Source organism: Somniosus microcephalus, chromosome 20 (genome assembly GCF_052327205.1).
Source record: "Somniosus microcephalus isolate GS21.2 chromosome 20, FLI_Smic_1.0, whole genome shotgun sequence".
Classification (NCBI taxonomy): Eukaryota; Metazoa; Chordata; class Chondrichthyes; order Squaliformes; family Somniosidae; genus Somniosus; species Somniosus microcephalus.
The window spans coordinates 28,036,231-28,058,945 of record NC_141006.1 but is presented as its reverse complement, the minus strand read 5'-3'; positions in this window follow the sequence as shown (position 1 = coordinate 28,058,945).

Below are 22,715 nucleotides of genomic sequence, written 5' to 3'. Positions count from 1 at the left end.
CAGTCTGAATGCAACATTTTTAAGAGTCAAAAAATTGCTGACCTTTGCTTTGTCTGTAAATTATCTCCTTGTATATTATTTTTTAATGTTCCTGTCAGACTCCTATTTGGATTATTTCATAGCCAAATCTTTAAAAATGTAGGACACCTTCAGGCATGTCACACTTTTCATTCAACACTATAATGTTCTGGAGGGCTACATTCTCTTGTTGGACCAATACAGTGGATTTCGAAGGTCACTATGTGCATTTCAAATAATTTTAAAGTATTTGAACAGACTCTATTATCTGCTTATAATAACAGAAAATGCTGGAAGCTCTCAGCAGGCCAGGCAGCATCCCTGGAGAGAGAAACAGAGTTAACATTTCAGGTCTATTATCTGCTTGCCTGCTGTTGACAAAATGTAACTGATTAGGTAACCTGTACTTTTCTTGTGTGGGCATTGTTTCAAAGTAAAAAGGCACCAATGGACATGCAATTTGAAATGATGATGGTCACATTCCAACCATACTGGCATTTTATTCAAGAAGGAATTAATTGAATAAAGTAGAATATGAGGCTTCAAATTCCTGCCAACCACTTTCTTAAACACTGCAAGGTTGCATTCAACTCCTCTTGAGTATTCTAAGAATGACTTGAAGAATTCCTTTAGTTACCTTCTGCAAAGGCAATTCTCCACAATCGTCTTGCAATGAATGATATGGATTCAAATCCACTGGCCATTCCAGGAATAAATGACAAATTCGGGTGAAATTGGGTATTGCCCCGTTTGGGGCGCGAACTTTTGAAATTTTGAAAATTTAGTACCCGGCACTAAGGATTCTGACCTTCTACTAAATTGGGTGTTAGTGCCCCAGGAATGAAGTGGGCGCTAAATCAAGCGCTAATGACCTCAGTGGGGCACTACAGGGGTGCTACCAGCAGCGCGCTAATGAATTTCAGGTGCAATGCATTCAGCAATGATCCTTCACACTGGTTCCTTCCAGCTCTTAACGGGGAAATTGCATCATTGTGCAGATGCTCATTTTTAGCATTGTCAGCTTTGAGGCGACCTGCGAGCGAGTGAACCCCTTGATGGCTGTGGCTGTTCCCACTCCCAGGGAGAGAGCTCGTCGGTTCACAGACGTGGCATTGGAGGCATTGGTGGCTGGAGTGGAGCGAAGGAGGGCAATGGCGTTCCCGGCCACTGGAAGGAGGCCATCGCCTCAGGTGTTCAGGGCAATGTGGAGGGAAGTGGCCCAGGAGGTCTCGGCCAGTAGTGTGGTGGAACACAGCCTGACACAGTGCCGCAAGAAATTCAACGACTTCATCCTGACTTGGAAATATATCGCCGTTCCTTCATCGTCGCTGGAACTCCCACCCTAACAGCACTGTAGCATGGACTGCAGCGGTTCAAAAAGGCGGCTCTCCACCACCTTCTCAAGGGTAATTAGGGATGGGCAATAAATGCTGGCCTTGCCAGCAATGCCCACATCCCATAAAAACAAATTTAAAAAAAGTCGGGTTGTCAAGGTGATGCGCTATCAATTACTCATAAAAGACTGAGAGTTAGAAGAGTAACTAAAGGCTTTTATTAACAACAGAATGGAGGTCTGCCTCGAGTGGTCGACCGGTCCAGGATACCAAGGGCTGGGGAGCAGTCACCTTTATACTAGGACCTGTGGGAGGAGTCAGCCGAGGCATGTCCAGGCATGTACACAGTGGAATACAAACAGGACAAACAGGAATACAAACAGTGGTTTACCACACAAGGTGAGTACATGCTTCAACAGCTCCTACATACCAGCATCTGAACCTCAGTCTGTGCACATTGCGCAAAGAACCACACTGCCACCACTCACCCACCAAACATCTTCACCTACTCAAACTCACATCCACATCTCACGCCTTGCCTACAATCACAGCTATTCAATGACGGCAGGCATATCTCTCAAACACATAGCTGGACTCTGACTCAAACACATTTGTTTCTCTTGCAGGCCAAGACGGCCCACAATAGGAGGGAGCAGCAGAGAACAGGTGGGGGTGATGCGCAGCTCCAGCAGCTCTCAGACCTTGAGGAGCGAGTGCTGTGACTCATTGGGCAGCAGGTGGTGGGCGCCGTGGCCGTCAGCGACGTCGACCCCGTTGGGGGCAAAAGCGGTCTCTTCAGCCCCGCTCCTTCTCTCATCCCACTTCCCCCTCACACCACAAACCTTTCTCACTTTCCAGCTCCTGAGAATGTCTGCATTCCTTGCTCCATTCCAGCCCCGCTGCACTCACCTTAACACGAGTCTTGTGCATTTATGCTTCCAGAGAATCAGCAACCAGATGACCAGCCTGTCCCTGAGCCCCCCACTGAGAGTGAGGAGGGAGAAGAGGAGGAGGAGCAAAGCATCGCGTTGCTGAGTCTCTCACCCGCAGGCACCACCTCCGATACTGGGACTACGCGATCTTTAGAGGCAAGTTTAGTAGAGGGGTCTGCACTGGGTGATGCACCGGGGATGAGTGGGCTGCAGTAAGGCCAGGGGGAAAGGTTAGCTCAGGGGCCAGCTCCCCGGAGGGCTAGTTCACGTGCGAGTTCTGCTGCACAGGACTCAGATGAGAACTTCAATGGGGAGGCGTTCACAAGAAGGGCGATGGCCATGCACACCGAGATGATAGATGCAATGGCAAGGGTGACTGAGAGCCTCTCGGCAATGGTAAGGAGCTTGGAGGAGTCCACCTCCAACATTACACAGAGCTCTGCGCACACCATGGATCCCATTACTTCCACCTTGCAGAGGATAGTGGACTCCCAGAGAGACCGTGCGGATCCAGACCTCATGACATGTGTCATGGGTGATGTGGCAGCTTCCATTGCAGCACAGGCGGAAGCGACGCAATGTCTTTGTGCTGTAATGCAGTCAATGGTCGCTGCCATCGAGTCTCAGACTGCTCTCATGCAGTCTCAGCTTGATGCCACGCAAGCTCTGACTGCTGCCATCATCGCTGGGTCCACCACAGTCCACCGGGGATCTCGCGGTGTCGCAGCAGTCCAGCAATCTGTGCTCCAACAGATTACTAGGGATGCTGAGGCTGCCCTGGGGGAGTGGCGGTGTGTCAGTGGAGCAGGAAGCTGCTGCCCTCTCTCAGGAGGACAGTGTTCCTGATCCAACAACTGCCACTCTGCCATTGCACTTGTTGCTGCCTATCATCCAGCCAGCCCAGACTGCCATTGACCAGCCTGAGGTGGTGCAGTCCATAGCCGGGCCTTCCAGCCCCAGAGCTGGTCAAGGGCATCCTGCAAGGCCACCTGTAGTCTCTGGCACCGACACTCAGCAGCCTTCCACCAGCCCTGCTGCAGCCACTGGGGAGACACTATATAGGAGCACTAGATTAGGAAAGGGGACTGTAAAGAGGGGAGGCAAGGGTTTGCACAAGGGTGATTAGTCAATATTGTTGTTGTATATATGTGGTTAATGGTTTTTGATAAATTTATTACTGGAATGTTTGAGATTTGGTGCTGTGTCTCATTTCAGTTCTGGGGTGTGGTATGGAATCACAAAGTGATGGAATGATGGTGACGAGCTCAGCAACCGGAACGAGGACTCAGTCACTGGGAACGAAGTCTGATGAAGCGGTCACGGGCCGACCTTGCAGAACGTCGATTGAGTGGCTGTCTTCTCCGTCGCTGCTGTTTGTCCTCCTGTTCCTCCTGCTCCTCTTCTTCCTCCTCCACCTCCTCCTCCTCCTCCTCTTTTTCCTCTTCCTCCTCCTGAGGTGGTGCGGCTATGCCTGGTGGCAATGGCTGCGCCCTCATAATGGCCAAATTGTGCAGCATGCAGCAGATGACGACGAAAAGTGACACCCGCTCAGCCAAGTACTGGAGGGCTCCTCCCGAGCAGTCAAGGCAGTGGAATTGTTGTTTCAACACTCCGATGGTCTGCTGAATGCTGTTCCTGGTGGCAGCATGGCTCTCATTATATGAGTCTGGGCAGGAGTGTTGGGGTTGCGGAGCGGAGTCATGAGCCAGGTGGAGAGCGGATAGCATGTGACACCCTGCAGCCAGCCGCAAGCTTGATGTGGTGGCTGGAATAGATCTGGAACACTGGTCTGGTGCAGGATGAAGGCATCATGGTTGCTGCCAGGATAGCATGCATTGACGGTCAGGATTCATCGGGTGTGGTTGCACACCAACTGCACATTAAGTGAATGGTAGCCTTTGGGGTTACGGAATACCTCAGGATTGTTATGAGGTGCCCACAAAGTGACATGGGTGCAGTCAATGGCACCCTGCAGCACAGGGAAGCCCGCTATCCTGGCAAAGCCACATGCACACTCATGCTGCTTCTCTCTGGTCATGGAGAAGGAAATATAGTCCTGTAGGAATGTCTAGTTCCTATCAAGAGACTGAGGTCGATTCAGGCGATCAAACAAACGATGTTTAATGTGAAACTAATTGAGTTTAACAAACAGATGCAAGAAAACTATGAATACAGGTCTAGTCAGTTCAGAAGCTCCACGAGGACTGCTTGGACGGTCCCGTGGCTGGCGTCATGACGTCATGACGTTTTTCTCGCCGATGGGGGATCATGTGATGAACGGCGTGACGTCATCGCGTTTGCCCGCGCTCTTAAAGGGACCGCACTCTGTACATGCAAACAGTATATACAAAGATACAGACTCAGGCTGTAGTTAACATATGTTAAAGGGAATTATATACATTTGATCAGAGTCCCTTAGTGGCTCTGTCACATGCACCCCCCCAGAATTGTCTTTAACAGAAAAAGTGAAACGGCGAGGAGGCCTGACAAGCCTGTCAGAGCGACTTCTGTACAGTTGGAGTGGAAGCTGCTGGACGGCGGGTGGGCTGGCGGGCGGTTGCGCTTGATCTGGCATGGCGACTGTGGGCGGTCGGCCATGTTTTGGTGGCTGTGCGATCTCCAAGTGTGCTGGCTTCAACCGGTCAACCGAAATGTGGTCCGGTTTACCTCCGATATCCACCGAGAAAGTTTTGTCTCCCAGCTCTAGCACGTGGAAAGGACCAGTGCAAGGGGCCTTGAATGGATCCCGATGAGCGTCGTGGTGGATGAACACATATTCGGCGTTCTTCAGCTCTGCTGGGATGTGGGAGCTCTGAAAGCCGTGATGCGACGTTGGTACTGGTGCAAAACACCTGGCTGCCTCCTGGTGGCTGATGAGTTGATTGGATGCGGACCATGGCTCTGTTGGAGTTGGAAGGAAATCCCCAGGTACGCGTAGCGGCTGGCCATAGACGAGCTCTGCCGAGGACGAGCGAAGATCTTCCTTGGGTGCCATGCGAAGACCCAACAGGACCCATGGTAGCCTGTCCACCCACTCAGCTCCTTGGAGGCTGGCCCTCAGTGCGACTTTGAGCGACCTGTGAAACCGTTCGCACAGGCCGTTCGCCTGTGGATGGTAGGCTGTGGTGCGATGTAGCTTGATGTCGAGCCCCTGAGCCACTGCGTTCCAGAGCTCAGAGGAAAATTGCGGTCCATGATCAGAAGAGATGTCCGCCGGTACCCCGAAACGGGCGACCCAAGAGGAGATGAATGCCCTGGCTACATCTGCCGAAGTGGTGGATGACAAGGGAACTGCCTCTGGCCATCTAGTGGTACGGTCTTCCATCGTAAGGATATGTTTAAACCCATGAGAAGGTGGAAGTGGCCCCACCAGGTCCACATTCACGTGATCAAACCGTCGCTCCGGAACAGCGAAGGTGGCCAATGGAGCTTTGACGTGACGCTGCACCTTGGCCTTTTGGCAGACCACGCAGGTGTTGGCCCAGTCGCGGACATCCATATGCATGCCCCGCCAAACGAACTTGGACGACATCAGCCTTTGCGAGGCCTTCATGCCAGGGTGTGACAACCTGTGTATGGCGTCAAACACTTTTCGGCGCCAGGCGACCGGCACGATAGGGCGAGGATCTCCTACGGAGACGTCACAAAGTAGCATGGTGCCTGCGGCGTGGAATTTGACGTCGGCCGCTTGGAGGCTAGAGGGGCTGGTTCGGTAAGCTTGCACCTCTGGATCCGAGGCTTGATCCGCAGCCATGAGGGCATAGTCGATGCCGAGCTGGACTGCCTGAATGGTCACGCGGGAGAAGCAATCCGCCACCAGGTTGTCTTTACCGGCCACGTGCTGAATATCAGTTGTGAATTCAGAGATAAACGTTAACTGACGCTGTTGTCGGGCTGACCACGGTTCAGCAGTCTTGGCCATAGCGAACGTTAGTGGCTTATGGTCTACAAAAGCAGTGAAAGGACGCCCTTCCAGCAAGAACCGGAAATGGCGGATGGCCAGAAAAAGAGCCAGCAACTCCCGGTCGAAGGTACTGTACTTCCGCTCGTTTCGCCGTAGTTGACAGCTGAAGAACGCCAGCGGTTGCCACGTTCCATTTACCCACTGTTCCTGCACTGCGCCGATGGCGTAGTCTGACGCGTCGGTGGTGAGGGCGATGGTGGCATTTGGCAGCGGGTGCGCCAGCATGGTCGCGTTGGCGAGGGCGCTTTTTGTGTCGACGAACGCCCGGTCCATGTTGACCGTCCAGCTTATCGGGTCCTTGCCAGATTTGCCCTTGAGGGCCTCGTACAGGGGCTGCATGAGCAGAGCTGCCTTAGTCACGAAGCGGTGGTAAAAATTTACCATCCCGAGGAACTCCTGCAGGGCCTTGATGGTCTGCGGGCGTGGAAAGGATGTCACCGCCTCTACCTTTGCTTGCTAAGGCACCGCTTCCTCCGATGTAATGCGATGTCGCAGGAAATCAATGTGGGGCAGACCAAACTGACACTTGGCCGGGTTGAGGATCAGGCCGTGTTGGCTGAGGCGACGAAAGAGGGTGCGTAGGTGCGCGATGTGTTCCTCCTTATTTCGACTGGCCACGAGGATGTCGTCTAAATAGACGAAAAGGAACTTGAGGTCCCGCAGCACGGAGTCCATGAGGCGCTGGAAGGCCTGGGCAGCATTCTTCAACCCAAAAGGCATCCTCAGAAAATCAAAAAGGCCGAATGGGGTGATGACTGCGGTCTTCTGCACGTCCTGCGGGTGTACCGGAACCTGGTGGTAGCCGTGGACCAGATCCACCTTGGAAAACACGGTGTTCCCAGCCAAATGGGCAGAGAAATCCTGAATGTGGGGAATCGGGTATTGATCAGGAGTGGTAGCGTCGTTAAGTCGCCGATAGTCGCCGCATGGCCGCTATCCGCCGCCAGGTTTCGGTACTATGTGGAGAGGCGAAGACCAGGGACTATTGGACCAGCGAATAATCCCCAGGCATTCCATCGTAGCGAACTCCGCCTTCGCGACCGCCAGCTTGCTGGGTTCGAGGCGCCGGGCCCGTGCGTGGACCGGGGGGCTGGTGGTAGTGATGTGGTGTTCCACACCATGCTTCGTGGCCATAGAGGAGAATGTAGGTCTGGTCAGGTCCGGAAATTCACTGAGCAGGCGAGCGAACTCGTCCGGAGTTGGGAAAGCGCAGGAGACGGTGCGTGACATGGTGGTACCACGGTGGCAAGGAATGGAGTGAAACGTGGCCGCGTTGATCAGCCGCCGGTTCCTCACATTGACCAGGAGGCCGTTGGCGCACAGGAAATCCGCGCCGAGGATGGCTTGTGAAACCCTGGCCGTAACAAATTCCCAAACAAATCGCTGGCCGCCGAAGCACACCTGGACCCGCCGTTTGCCGAAGGTCCGGATAGCTCCACCATTAGCCGCTTCCAGTAAGAGGCCGTGCCTCCCAGCTTGAACATCAATAGCGGACGCAGGTATAATGCTGCACTGTGCGCCGGTGTCGCATAGGAATCGCCGACCAGAGATGGAATCGATGATGAACAACAGCTTGCCAGAATTTCCGATTGCCATCACCGCTGCGGGGCACCCGTCAGGCCCATTCTTCTTTTGCCGGGGTTGCAGTTGTTTTTTTTGTTTGGGAGAGAAGCTGCAGGGAGGGCGGCAACATCTGGCTTTCGCGCCAAACCGTGCGTGGTAGGAGCACAGCCCCGAAGGTTGAGGAGCTGGGGTGGCGTCTGTGGTGGATGGGCGTCTTGTGGCAGCGCAGTACTGCTGCGTCACCACGAAAATCTTGTCCGCTTCGGCAGCAAGTGCTGCGCAGTCTGAGACTTCGGACCTGGCCAGGGCAGCTTGTACTTGCTCCGGTAACTGACTGAGGAAGAGCTCCCTAAAGAGGAAGCATTCCGGTTCGGAGCGAAGGAGCGTGAGCATTTGGCTCATGAGCTCAGACGGCTTAGAGTCCCCGAGGCCGGGCATAGCGAGCAGTCAGCGGGCGCGCTCCGACTTCGTGAACCCGAAGATCTGTAACAACCGCGCCTTGATTGTTTCATACTTGCGGTCGTCCGGGGGGTTCTCAAGCAGGCTGACGATCCGCGACGCGGCGGAGCTGTCGAGTGCGGAGACCATGTAAAAATATCGGGTCTGATCCGTAACGATGTTCCGTAATGCAAACTGGGCTTCGACCTGGATGAACCAGGTGGTCGCTTGTTGCTCCCAGAACTGCAGTAGCTTCAATGCAACGGCGTTCGTTTCCATGCTTCGTTCCTTCTGCGAAAGCCGTTCGCAAAAGTCGGGGTCACCAATGTAGGAATGTTTAGTTCCTATCAAGAGACTGAGGTCAACTCAGGCGATCAAACAAATGATGTTTAATGTGAAACTAATTGAATTTAACAAACAGATGCATGAAGACTATGAATACAGGTCTAGGCAGTTCGGAAGCTCCACGAGGACCGCTTGGACGGTCCCGTGGCTGGCGTCATGACATCATCACATTTTTCCCGCCGATGGGGATCACGTGATGAATGGCGTGACGTCATCGCGTTTGCCCGCGCTCTTAAAGGGACCGCGCTCTGTACATGCAAACAATATATACAAAGATACAGACTCAGGCTGTAGTTAACATATTGTTAAAGGGAATTATATACATTTGATCGGAGTCCCTTAGTGGCTCCACCACAGTCCCTTCTCCTTCTGTGTAGAGCACCTGAGACCTGGTGGATGGAGCAATGGATGGCAAAATGGGAGATGTTGGAGGTGTCGCCTGTCAGACACTGGAATGTTCCGCTGGCAAAGAAATTGAGGGCGACGTTGACCTTGACTGCCACTGAGAGAGCCATGTTGGTCCTGATCTGAGGCTCGAGGTCTGGCTGCAGGAGGCGGCAGAGCTCTGTGACCATGCCCTTGCTGAAGCGGAGCCTTCTAAGGCACTGGTCCTCAGTGAAATTCATGTAGGAGAACTACTGCCAGAATACCCTGGGTGGGTAAGGCCTCCTGTTGAGAGCCCTTTGGCCCTCCCACCTCTGGCCACATTTTGCACTCTTTCTCCATGCCTCAGTTGCCTCTGACATAGACGCTGGAGGGCGAGGTCCAGTGCCAGTACAGCCCCCATGAAATGATACAAATATTGCACTTTCAAATCTCCCCTCAATGAAACTGAAGAATCTTTAGGTGCCAGAACACTCGTTAAAATGCAAAACGCTCAAATCAGTCAAAAGGCCTCTTTGTCTATGTGAAAACTAAACCAGATGTGGACGCCTATAATTAGCACTCCTCCAGGGGACATCTGACTGAAAGCTGCCTCCTCTACCTGTCATTGTTAAAGGCAGGCACACAAACAGGGGGCGAGAGGGAATTTTTCATCTGGGGCGCTGCGCACGGCTATGACCTCACGATCTCTGCACGCAGGACATCGGGGCGCAACGTCTTACCGCTGCCGCAAAACTCCCGCTGAATTTAGCAGGAGGGGCTGATATTGCCGCGCCCGGTCGCAAACCCATTTGCTCCTCGTTACCGCCCCCCGGAGGTGCTAACGGGAGGTGCAAAAGAGCTCAATTTCTGGGCCATACAATATCAAAAAACTGCGGATGCTGGAAATCTGAAATAACAACAGAAAATGCTGGAAACACTCAGCAGGTCATGCAGAATCCATGGAGAGAGAAACAGAGTTAACGTTTCAGGTCTGTGACCCGTTAATAAATCAATGAATCACGAAGGGTCACAGACCTGAAACATTAACTCTGTTTCTCTCTCCACGGATGCTGCACTGGATTGCGGAGTATTTCCAGCATTTTCGGTTGTGATTTCTAGCCCATAGTCTTGCTTTAGTTTGATTTTGGTGAGGCCTTAAAAAGGGTTAAAGGCTTAAAAAGCCAATTGTGCACAAGCAAACTGCAGCACACCTGGGTGAACTTAAGTTTAAAAAAAAGGAAATTCCATTTGATCAAGATTCTCAAAAACCATATTGTTGAATGACGTGGTTAACTCTTTGTGCACCAACAGGAAAAAAAATGTGTTCCTGCACATCAGTGATATTTAATGAAATCACAGTCCTAATACGCCCAGGAGGTTGAAAATTCAATTCATATCTTCTGAGGAATTCCCTCCACACCCTCCCCCCACCTCCAGGTTCCTATCCTCCTCTCCTGACAGCGCTGGGCTATGGTTCCTTGGACACCCGCTTCCTCCAGTACTTCAGCTAATTGGCCATTTCTGATCTTGCGTGATTAGCACAAGCCTGAAATGTACCTGAAATGTACCTGTTCAGCACGCCCTAGTTGGGTGCTTGCTTCAGTCCCGACTGCCTCATTTCTTGGAACCTGTGACTGACACATGCTCCCAGGCTTGTTTTCCTCTGTTAATTAGTGAAAGGGAGTTTATCTTTTTTTGAAAATAGCCTTTGTTTTTTGTGTTGCTGCTCCGCTGGCCTCGGACCTCGCTACATCTGATCCTGATAACTAACGTCCTGAGTAAGGAGCGGAATTCTCATTGGAGAGCAATTCTCTCTAGATTTCCAGTATGGCACTAATCTTCAACTGATTCTAATAAAACTCGAAGTCATAACCTTTTTCGAATGTGGTTATGTTTGGAACATTTGTAGGCATTTAAGTAGTTTGAAGTTATCTTTCTGTAAATATATTGAATTATGAATCTTAGTGCAATATAGGAGCATGTTAAACTGTCTAACTGCCCCTTATTACCATCTAAAGTACGAAGAAAAGGATGCAAATTGCAAGATTACGTGCTCGATCTCTGGTGGTGTTACTGGTGGTTCATTGATTTATTAATGGGCTATGATATTTGGTGGAAGAAAAATAGAAAGAGTAGAGATCTGAAGAGTCTGAAAGCCCTGGGAAAAAAGGACGAAGAAATTGGTATTTAATAACTGAAGACGTGAAACAGATGCATGGCTGTTAATGGAAAGATTTTAAAATTTGAACAAGTATTTTTCAAAAATCTGCACGGTCACATACATAAACTGATATTTTTCTCAAAGAAAAAGTTACTCTTTAAAACTTAGTATGACCAAGCACTTAATAATCCTAAAGATTTTGCAGTGGGGTCGACGGTTACACGGGTGGGGTTAAAGGTTACACAAAGCAAAGGGTGTGAGTACACTAGGGTTGCCAACTCTGGTTTGATGCACTCCTGGAGATTTGATCATGTGACATTCAATCACATGACATTCGATCACATGACATTTGCCCAGTGTCTGCAAATGTTATTGCATTTACCTTATTTGAGTGTCTCAGTATCACCAAACCCCGAATAAAATATTTGACTTTTTGTTTTATAGTGGGATGCATAACATAATTTATAAAATGAAGAAAGAACACCAAAAGAATAGAAAGATTTAGGATAAATAATGTTTAAATAAAACCTACTTCTGTGATGTTGCTGCAGTGTCGACTGCAATGAGAATACCACATGGCAGGAGGCCGTCGCCACAAGTCTTCTGCGCCATGTGGAGGGAGGTAGCCCAGCATGTCTCGGGCAGCACTGTGGACCCCAGAAAACACACACAGTGCAGGAAGAAATTTAATGACCCCACTCAGGTGGTCATCGTGGCTAGATCTACCACCGTCGGCCGGGGCTTTCACGGTGTCGCAGCAGGCCAGCAATCTGTTCTCCACCAGATTGCTAGGGGTGCTGAGGTGCTGTCCCGGGGAGTGGCAGTGGGTCAGTGGAGCAGGAACCTGCTGCCCTCCCTCAGGATGACAGAATTCCTGCTCCCACCACTGCCACTCCGCCATTGCCCTTGTCGCTGTCTGTCATCCAGCCAGCCCAGACAGCTGCCGCCCATGCTGAGGTGGTGCAGTCTACAGCCGGGCCTTCCAGGTCCAGAGCTGGTCAAGGATGTCCTACAAGGCCATCTGAAGTCTCCCGCATGGACACTCAGCAGCCTTCCACCAGCCCTGCTACAGCCACTGGGCCAACACTTCATAGGAGCACTAGAGTAGGCAAAAGCACAGTAACAACAGGCACTAAGGGATTGCACAAGGGTGAATAGTAAATATTTTTATTGTAAATAAGTGTTCACTGATTTTTGATAAATTTATTAATTCAGTTTGAATTCTTTTGTGCTGTGTCTCATTTCAGCTTTGCGCTGTGATATGGCTTGTGCCAGGGATGGAATGATGGGGTTGTGGTGAGCAATGGGGATCTGGGCTTTAATTCATTCAAACCGCAGTCTGATGAGGCGATCACGGACTGCCCTTGCAGAAGGCCGATTGAGTGGCTGCCTCCTCCCTCACTCCTGTTCCTCCTCCTCCTCGTCCTCCTCATCTTCCTGCTCCTTCTCCTCTCCCTCTTCCTCCTCCTGAGGTGGTCCCGCAATCCCTAGTGGCAAGGGATAGGCCCTCATGATGGCCATGTTGTGTAGCATGTAGCAGACCACGACAAAATGAGACATCTACTCAGCTGAGTACTGGAGGGCTCCTCCGAGTGGTCAAGGCTGTGGAACTGTTGCTTCAGTAGGCCGATGGTCTGCTCGATGATGTCCCTGGTGGCAGCATGGCTCTCATTATATGAATGCTGGGCTGGAGTGTTGGGGTTGCAGAGGAGAGTCATGAACCAGGTGAAGAGCGGATAGCCCTTGTCTCCGAGCATCCAGCCGCGAGATTGACGTGGTGGCTGGAAGAGTGCTGGCGCAGGGTGAAGGCATCGTGGCTGCTGCCAGGATAGTGGGCATTGAAATTGAGGATTCGTTGTCTGTGGTCGCACGCCAACTGCACATTAAGTGAGTGGTAGCCTTTGCAGTTACGGAAGATCTCAGGATTGTTATGCGGTGCCCGCAAATCCACGTGGGTGCAGTCAAAGGTGCCCTGCACCATGGGGAATCCCGCTATCCTGGCAAAGCCGCATGCATGCTCTGGTGATGGGGAAGGAAATGTAGACCCTTCTCCTACTGTAGAGAGTCTCTGTGACATCCCGGATGCAATGATGGATGGCAAACTGTGAGATGTTAGCTATGTCTCCTGTTGCTGCGACTGAGAGAGCCATGGTCGCCCTGATCTGAGGCTGGAGGTCTGGTTGCAGGAGATGGCAGAGCTCTATGACCACCTCCTTGTTGAAGCTGCGCCTTCTAATACACTGCTCCTCGCTTAATTGGAGGTAGGAGAAGTGCCCTGTTGTGAGCCCTGATGGCCATCCTCCTCCCTCTGGCGCATGTTCCAGTCTTTCTTGCTGCCTCCGCTCCTTCCTAGTATGGGGAGAAAGCAGGGACCGGGCACTGAACTTGGATGATCAGCCATGATCGCATTGAATGGCGGAGCAGGCTAGAGGGGCCGAATGGCCTACTCCTGTTCCTATCTTCTATGTTTCTATGTTTCCACTGTAGTTCCTGGAGGGGGAGGTCGACTGCCAATACAGCCCCCATTAATGTAACCAAGTGAAGCAGTTTGGTTTTTTAAGAATAAATGTAGCTACTTTTTAGTTGCCACAACAATCCTGATATAAAAGAACCTTGAAATTACTGAATGAAGCTGTTGGAGAATGTGAAACTGACAAGAAACCACTGAAACGGTACTAACCTGACAGTTGCGAGTCATTACTGATGATCCCTTTAATTACCGTCCCTGGAGCCAGCCTCCTGGTGCTTCACGCCAGTTTTCCCTGTCGGTGTTTACTCCAGGCGCTAAGATAGATGGCGACAATCAATTTAGCAGATCGTACGGTCAGTGAGCGTTGCAGACTCACTGACGTCACACTCCATCTGGCGTTGGCGTTCCCGGTGATAACTCTTACCGGCGGCACTACAGAGGGGACGTGATTTGGCGTGCGCTGCTGGATTCGACTCACCCCAATGATAGTGCTCCAGCGCCCCATTAGCACCAGCAGATGGCACTAACGGAAGGCACTAAGGAGATGAAGTTTTCCCCCATAGAATCTTACAGCACAGGAGGTAGCCATTGACCCATCATGCCTGAGCTGGCTCTTTGAAAGAGCGATCGAATTTTGTCCCACTCCCCAGCTTTTTTCCCAAAACCCTGCAAATTAGTTCTCCAAGTACATGTGCAATTGCCTTTTGAAAGTTCCTATGGAATCTGATTCCCCCACTTTTTCAGGTAGTGTGTTTCAGATCTTAACAGCCCTCTGTATGAAATAATTTCTCCTCATTTCCCCTCTAGTTCTCTTGCCAATTATTTTAAATCTATGACCTCTGGTTACCGAGCCACTTGCCAGAGGAAACAATTTCTCCCTCCTTGCACTATCAAAACCCCTCATAATTTTGAATACCTCTATTAGGTCTCCCCTTAACCTTCTCTGCTTCTCCAATTTCTCTACATAACTGAAGTCTTTCATCCATGATATCATCCTGGTAAACCTCCTCTGTACCCTCTCCAAGGCATTGACGTTCTTCCTAAAGTGTGGTGCCCAGAATTGTACGCAATACTGCAGCTGAGGCATAACCAGTGGTATGTAAAGGTTTAGCATGACTTCCTTGTTTTTGTATTCAATTCCCCTATTTACAAAGCCAAGAATTCCATATGCTTAACTGTCCTGCCACCTTCAAGAATTTGTGAATATGCACCCCCAGGTCCCTCTGCTCTTGCACCCCCCTCAAAATAATACCATTTAGATTATACTGCCTCTCCATGTTGTTTCTCCTGAAGTGCATCAGTCATACTTACCTGCATTAAATTGTAACTGCTATGTGCCTGACCATTTCACCAGTCTGTCTATGTCCTCCTGCAATCTGCTACTTTCCTTCTCATTATTTACTACTTTGCCAAGTTTTGTGTCGAAAGTTGGGTTGGTCGGGTCTCATGCGATCACTGGGCGCTAGGTTTCCTTCTAAATTTTAGTCTGGCTACCGCCCCACTTTTCAATGTGAATGGGGCAGCAGGCAGACAAAACTCACCCCCTTGGTTGGAACGTAGCAGACTGAGCAGTGCTTTGCATCCAACCTGTGTTGCACCTTACCTAGGTAAGGACGATTGGGGGCCAAAAATGCTCCATTCTCCAACAATAACATTCCTCAACTTGATGAACACCAAAAAGGCATACTAATTAAATCAAATGTGGAAATCAGCCAGCCACATATGTCTTAAAGAAAGAGGAGAAAGTAGTTGCATTTATAACACACCTTTCACATTCTCAGAACAACCCAAGTCACTCCAATTAAGTACTTTTGAAGTTTAATCACTGTTACATAGAGATATATGGCAACCAATTTGTACACAGTAAGGTCCCACAAACAGCAATAAGATAATGACCAGTTAATCTGTTTTCCGTGATGTTGGTTGAGCCAAGAATATTGGCCCGGGATGTTGGGAGAACTCATCTGTTCTTTGTGTAGAGTAATAGGATCGTTTACATGCACATGACCAGGCAAATGAGGCCTCGGTTTAATATCTCATCCTAAAGGTGGTTGTTTCAGTTCAAACAAATTGCTGAGATGAAGCCGTTATGCTGTTAAATTCAACAGATTACAAGGAGAAGGGTTGGTTTGGTTTTAAAGATAAACCAGCTGTATAGGGCTTTGGCGGGGCTACACCTGGAGTACTGTGTAGAGTTTTGGGGCTGGATTTTCATTAAGCTGTCGGGAAGGAGGCGGGATTACAACTTTTGGGTTTTAGTCCCGCCTCCATCGACGTGCGGCCAATCGACACAATTTTCCCTTGCTTGACCTTGTTGAGCCCGCCCAGGGGGCTCAGCAGGCCAATTAAGGGCCACCCGGCAACAGGTGACATCACAGACTGAAATTTCATCTGTCAAGAGTTTTTGACAGATGAAATACCAGTGTTTCACAACTGTTTGAAGCTGTCAAACACTGACAGCCTGACTTTTAACCTGAGTCCTTCTACGCAGACTCAGTTAGAACTGCCACCAGCACTGAAAGCTGAAGGCTGTCACTTTTGACAGATCGCAGCCGTTCAGCTTTCAGTTCCGGCTGAGTGATGGACTCCCGACGCCTAGAGGAAGAAAGGCTGTTAAGGTAAGTACAGGTAAGTAAAACTTCTTTACACACTTTCGACACACCAAACACACTTACCTTTGCACTCATGCACCCATCACTCACCTGAACACCGACATCACGACCCCTCCAAGTCCTTCAACCCGACGGCCCGCCTGCTCTAACCTGGCATGGTTTGGAGCCGTCGGGAATCCCATACGACACCCCTCAAAATAGGGATTAGGCTAAAAACTGCCTGTTAACTACCTGATAACAGGCAGTTAATTGGCACTAATCCCTTCCCGCCTCGGGTCGGCGGATCCCAGTGCGGGGCGGGTACCCGCCTCCCTTGCAACTTATGTGGAGGCGGGTTTTGGGCGGGATGGTGTCGGGACCCCCGAATTCGGGATTTTTGCCCCCCGCACGCCTGAAAGCCCACCTCAAAGCCCAATGAAAATCTGGCCCTTGGTCTCCTTACCTAAGGAAGGATATACCTGCCTTAGAGGGGGTGCAACGGAGGTTCACTAGACTGATTCCAGGGATGAGAGGGCTGTCCTATGAGGAGAGATTGTGTAGAATGGGCCTACATTCTCTGGAGTTTAGAAGAATGAGAGGTGATCTCATTGAAACGTATAACATTCTTAGAGGGCTTGGCCGGGTAGATGCTGAGAGGTTGTTTCCCCTGGCTGTAGAGTCTAGAACTAGGGGTCATAGTCTGGGATAAGGAGTCAGCCATTTAGGACTGAGATGAGGAGAAATTTCTTCACTCAGAGGGTGGTGAATCTTTGGAACTCTCTGCCCCAGAGGGCTGTGGAGGCTCAGTCGTTGAGTATATTCAAGACAGAGATTGGTAGACTTTTGGGCACTAAGGGAATCAAGGGGTATGAGGATAGTGCGGGAAAGTGGAGTTGATGTAAAAGTTCACCCATGATCTTATCAAATGGCGGAGCAGGTTTGAGGGGCCATATAACCTACTCCTGCTCCCATTCCTTGTGTTCTTATATTTTTATGTACCTCCAGTTGAATGTCTAGCGTGAACGTCATTTTTAAGAAGGAGATCAGCAAAGATGGGTTAGATTTCAGTAAAAGTTCACGAGCAAAGTATCCCTTCTCAATGAATGAGGAAGAATTGACTTGTTTACGTTACTTCTTACTTCCCATAGCAAGCGATTCTACTCTTTAATGGAAAAACAATCTAAATTCATGGACAGCTCATTCAACTGGTGAGAGGTAAATGAGTGAACGGCACAGAATACGTGGAGTACGTAGTACCCCGGGAATCAACCCAAATATGTTTCACTTGCGTTCTCACTGGACCAGATGAGAGTTGCTCAACGCATTGACTGTTTCAGTCCCTCACCAACTATTTACAGCTTTCAGCAGCCTCCTGCTCTCTGTCCAGGAGCTGTTTCACTTTGCTGACCTACTTTGGTGCTGTTGGCAGTACTTCTTCTCACGGCTTCTCTCTCTCCATTTTTCATTGATCACTGTCTTGCTGGAAGCTGATTCTTCTGCCTTTTGTCCTGGGGGAACCTATGTGTTTTTTTTCTCTCGGTTTCCTGCATTGCTGTTGTATTTGCTCCCGATCTGGTTTGTTACTTTTCACTTCTCAATTTCCATTTGATGTTTAACTTTGGGCTTTGTTAAATGGTTGCAACTTTATTAACCTCTTTGGGAAATCTGAATGTCAGATATGTTTCTTTGAGCAATGTATTATAAAATATGATAAATTACTATCGTTTATACAATTTAAGTGTGTGTTGGGGGAGGGAGGATGAAGAGACTGACAGCTGAATGATAATCCATGCTTTTAAGAAGCACTGTGCTCTGAGGGACTGAGTTAGTTATTCTGTTATCTCTTTTGTTCCTTAAAAAAATTGTTATGTATTAGGATTTCATTAAAACACTGTTCTTTCACCTTGGGGATCTTTGTTTGAAACTAGCTCAGACTGGTGGGATCAAAGTATCCTTTCCTTCTTGTCTGTGAGACTCCTAACTGGTTTCGACAGTCTAGGTAGTTCATAGTGGATGTGCAATAATCCTGCAATAATTGGCACAAGCATGCCATATGTTTCTTTCAAAGGATGCAAAGATTTTTGACGTGGGAAATGGAAAAGTTGCAGTGATTCAGTCGGGGCTGAGAGTGGGTTAAGATGCAAAGTGAAGGGACAAGCAAGCTCCCCTCCCATTAAAAAAAGAAATGCATGGAGGCCGCTATCAATAATAGATCTATTTTGTGACAGTTGACTTCTTAAGGTTTAACATTTCATAGAGGACACATCATTGGTGAAGTCACGGCTGTAATTGTTCATAGTCCTGAAGGCCTAAGGAGTATCATTAAATCACTCAATAAAATCATTCAACTTTAATTGTCAGAGTTTTGAGTTTTAGTAAGTCTAAAAATATATACTATTAAAAAACTACCACACACTCAGGAAAATTTGCTGCCAGTTCCCTGATCTGTACATTGTTATTCAATCTTTTTACATGCAGTAGTCGACTACAGCATTAGAGTTACACCAGCCTATGGGGAGGCAGAAGTGCTGGAAGTCACACTTTGACCTTTACAGCCTTCTGAGAGTCTGGTGCATTTCATTGACTGAAAGAACCATAGAATAGGGTTGCTCACTACCTCTCGGCTGAGGGCTATAATTCTGAACAGTGACTTGCTCAAGGGCATGTTGACAGATCTACTAGAAAGCAACTTTATGGAATTCCTAACTTCCTTTTCTAGAGCTTCCTCTCTCGAAAGTGCTCTGGCAACATCGCAGGATGCATTAGTCAAAGGAAGAGTTTTGAGGAGGTTTTTAAAAGTAAATAAGAGCAGGTATATTATTGTGAGATGACAAGGTGTGCAAAACTGGATAGTAAGTTCCCAAGGGCAGCAGTATAGTGATACTATTGCATCTTGACCGAACAGTAATGAATAGAGGAGATGGAATGAACCTTTTACTATTTACTGAGTAAGTGGGTGGACATTACAGCACATTGTCTTTCACTTTCAGTTTCGGGTTCTGCCATGCAGACAAAGTAAAACCGAGCCCCCCAGCACCCCCTTCAGGTAACACCCGGGAACTGGGACAAACTTCATTGAAGCAAAACTCAAAACACAACACTCCTGTCCCCCAGATAAAACCCCCTAGTCCTCCAGGCACCTGGGACGGAATCTAACCCGACTTGAGCGCCGCTGGACAGGCATAGTCAGGGTGCCACTGTTAGCCGCAGGAAAACCTTCCTCCATGGCTGATGACTCCGTGACACCTTCTGTCGATGTGGCTTCCGTCGTTGTTGCAGGAAGCAGGCCGTCACTGCCTGGCAGAGGTGGCGGAGGCAATGGCCTAGCCTGTGACGTCTCTGTTCCTCTCACCGGAGTACGACCCCGTAGCTGGTCTACATGGTGTCTGTGTAGCTGGCCATCATGTGTATGGATGCTGTACAACAGGGGACCCATGGCCTGCTCCACCACGGCAGGCATCCATTTGTCTCCTCCTGCATAGCAACGGGCAAACACAGTCTCTGACGGCACGAACTGCCTGGCGGTGCCCTGGTGCTTCTTAGCCAGCTCCTCTTGCTTTGTGTGCGTCTCATTCCTGTAGTCCGGGTGTAGCCGTTCCAGTGCAGTCGCCAGCCGGCGACCCATCAGCATCTCGGCAGGACTCTTCGCCGTTGCCGAGTTTGGTGTGGTATGCTGTGATAACAGGAACCTGGCCAATCTGGTTTGCCAGTCCCCCACCGATATCCTCACCAGTGCCTCTTTTGTGGTTTGCACCATCCTCTCTGCCTGCCCATTAGAGGAGGGGTGATAGGGCGCTGTGGTCACGTGGCGGATCCAGTTTCTGCCTGCAAAAGCCTTGAACTCCGCTGACGTGAAGGCTGCTCCATTGTCCGAAACCAGCATGTCGGGGACCCCATGTGTGGCAAACAGCAAACGCAACGCGTTGATCACTGCACTGGATGTCATGGAGCTCATGATAGCCACCTCCAGCCATTTCGAATGAGAATCCACCACTATCAAAAAGACCTTCCACTGAAATGGCCCTGCAAAGTCAATGTGGAGTCTTGACCATTTACAAGTGGTCCACTCCCAGGGATGAAGGGGAGCCTTGAATGGGCTGTGGCGAGTCAGCTGACATGTCTCACAGCTCTTTACCACCTCCTCCATGTCTCGGTCCAACCCCGGCCACCAGACGTAGCTTCTCGCCAACACCTTCATGTGCACAATCCCAGGGTGTGAGTCATGCAGCATTTTCAGCACCTCCTCTCTTGCGGCGGCAGGAACCACCACATGGCTTCCCCAGAGCACGCAGTTCTTGTGTGCAGACATTTCATGGTGCCTCTGAACGAAGGGCTTGAAATGCTCCTCCTGGACCTCGGAGGGCCAGCCATGCAGCAGCCAGCGTAGCACCCGTGATAAGACTGGATCTTTCTGTGTGAGGCTGCCAATCCGCTGGGCATGGAGTGGGGCCTCCGGAACCTCCTCCAGTAGCAGCACCTCCAGGGGTGGTGGCATCTCAGCCATTGGCCGGTTCAAAGGCAAGCAACTCAGAGCATCAGCATTAGCCAGCATCTTCCCAGGCCTGTAGCAAAGTTCATAACTGTAGGCCCCCAACATCAGACTCCACCGAAGCATACGCGGTGATATGATCTGGGGCATGGGCTTGGAGTGATGCAGGAGCCCCAAGAGTGGCTTGTGGTCTGTGTAGATGATGAACTGTCTCCCTAACAGGTACTGGCTGAACTTCTTTACCCCAAATATGATGGCTAGGGCCTCCTTGGCAATCTGGGCGTAATTACGTTCTGTTGTGGAGAGTGTTCTTGAGGCAAAACTGATAGGCGCTTCCCGGCCATCTGGCTCTATGTGACCCAACAGAGCTCCCAGCCCGTATGGTGAGGCATCACACACCAACACCAATGGCTTGTTTTCATCATAGTGTGCCAGAACCTTATCTGCTTGTAGCAGTTCCTTTGCCTGTCTGTAGGCTGTTTCATGAGCTGAGGTCCAGTTCCACACTGTTGCTTGGTCTAACAGCCTGTGCAGTGGCTCTAAGATTTTGGCTTTGCCCTTGAGAAAACAACTGTAGAAGTTTGACAGTCGGAGGAATGCCTGCAGTTCGGTCTTGTTCTTGGGGATGGGAGCGCTCCTGATAGCCTCCACCTTCTCCGTAGTCGGATGCACACCGTCTTTGTCCACTCGGAATCCCAAGAACTCCACCCCATTGGCAGCGAACACACATTTCTCCTTCTGAAGGCGTAGTCCTACGTCAGCCAGCCGGCGTAGTACTTCCTGCAGCCACTCATCATGGGCTTCCTGTGTCTTGCCTGTAATCAGTATGTCATCCAAGTAAGGCTGAACTCCCGGAACACCAGCCAACAGGGTGTCCATGATCCTCTGAAAGATTGCCACAGCCGTAGACACCCCAAACTGCAGCCTTGTGGCTCGGAAAAGTCCTCTGTGGGTGTTGATTGTCAACAGCTCGGCTGACTCTTCATCCAGGACCAGTTGCTGGTATGCTTGCTTGAGATCCAGCTTGGTGAACAGAGTGCCTCCAGCCAGTGTTGAAAACAGCTCTGTAACTGTTGGTAAGGGATACACATCTGGTAACACAGCAGTATTAACCGTACATCTGTAATCTCCACAGATTCGCAGGCCCCCATCCTTCTTTGCAATGGGCACGACAGGGGTGGCCCAACGGGAGTTCTTCACTGGCAAAAGAACCCCTTGGTTCACCAGCTTATCCAGGGCCTCATCCACCTTCTTGCGCAATGCAAAAGGAACTGGTCGCGCCTTGAAGAACTTAGGCGCTACCCCTGGGTCCACTTCGATTGAGACTGGTGGTCCCCGACAGGCCCCGAACTCACCAAAAACCTCTTCATAGTTCTCCAACATAGGCATTATGGGCTGTCGCTGTACCGTGTGTACTCCTGTCACTTCAATACCGAGGGGCTCAAACCAATCTCTGCCCAGCAGGCTTGTGCCCTGCCCCGCCACCACATAAAGTGGAAGTGTGTCCTTGACTGCCTGATACTTAACTTCCACATGAATCATACCCAGCACCTGGAGTTGAGCTTGGGACCACTGTCGTAGCACGCCACTGACCTGAGCCATCGTCGGGGGTTCACTTGGCCACAGCCTATTGTAAGTCTCTTCACTTATCAACGAACACGCTGAGCCTGAATCCACCTCCATGCAGAGTGGTGCCCCATTCATGATCACATTTGCCGTGTATCCCCACCGTCCGTGGGGTAGCTGCTCAGCTTCCGTGGTATACACTGTGTACTCATCGTTGTCCTCCAGTGTCAGGGTGTGTGTCTGCGATGCTTGTGTTGGCTCTGCTGCAGCAGCCTGAGCTTTCTTCAAGCAGACATGAGCTATGTGTCCTCTTTTCTTACAGAAATGACATACCACTGACACAAATTTGCATGTAGTGAAACCATGGAGAGCCCCACAGTGGGAACATTTTCTTCCTGTCTCTTTAGTTGCCTCCATGTCTCTCGCAGCAGCAGCTGCGTGTGTGGTCTTGTGCACCTCCTCGGCAGCCTGAGATGGT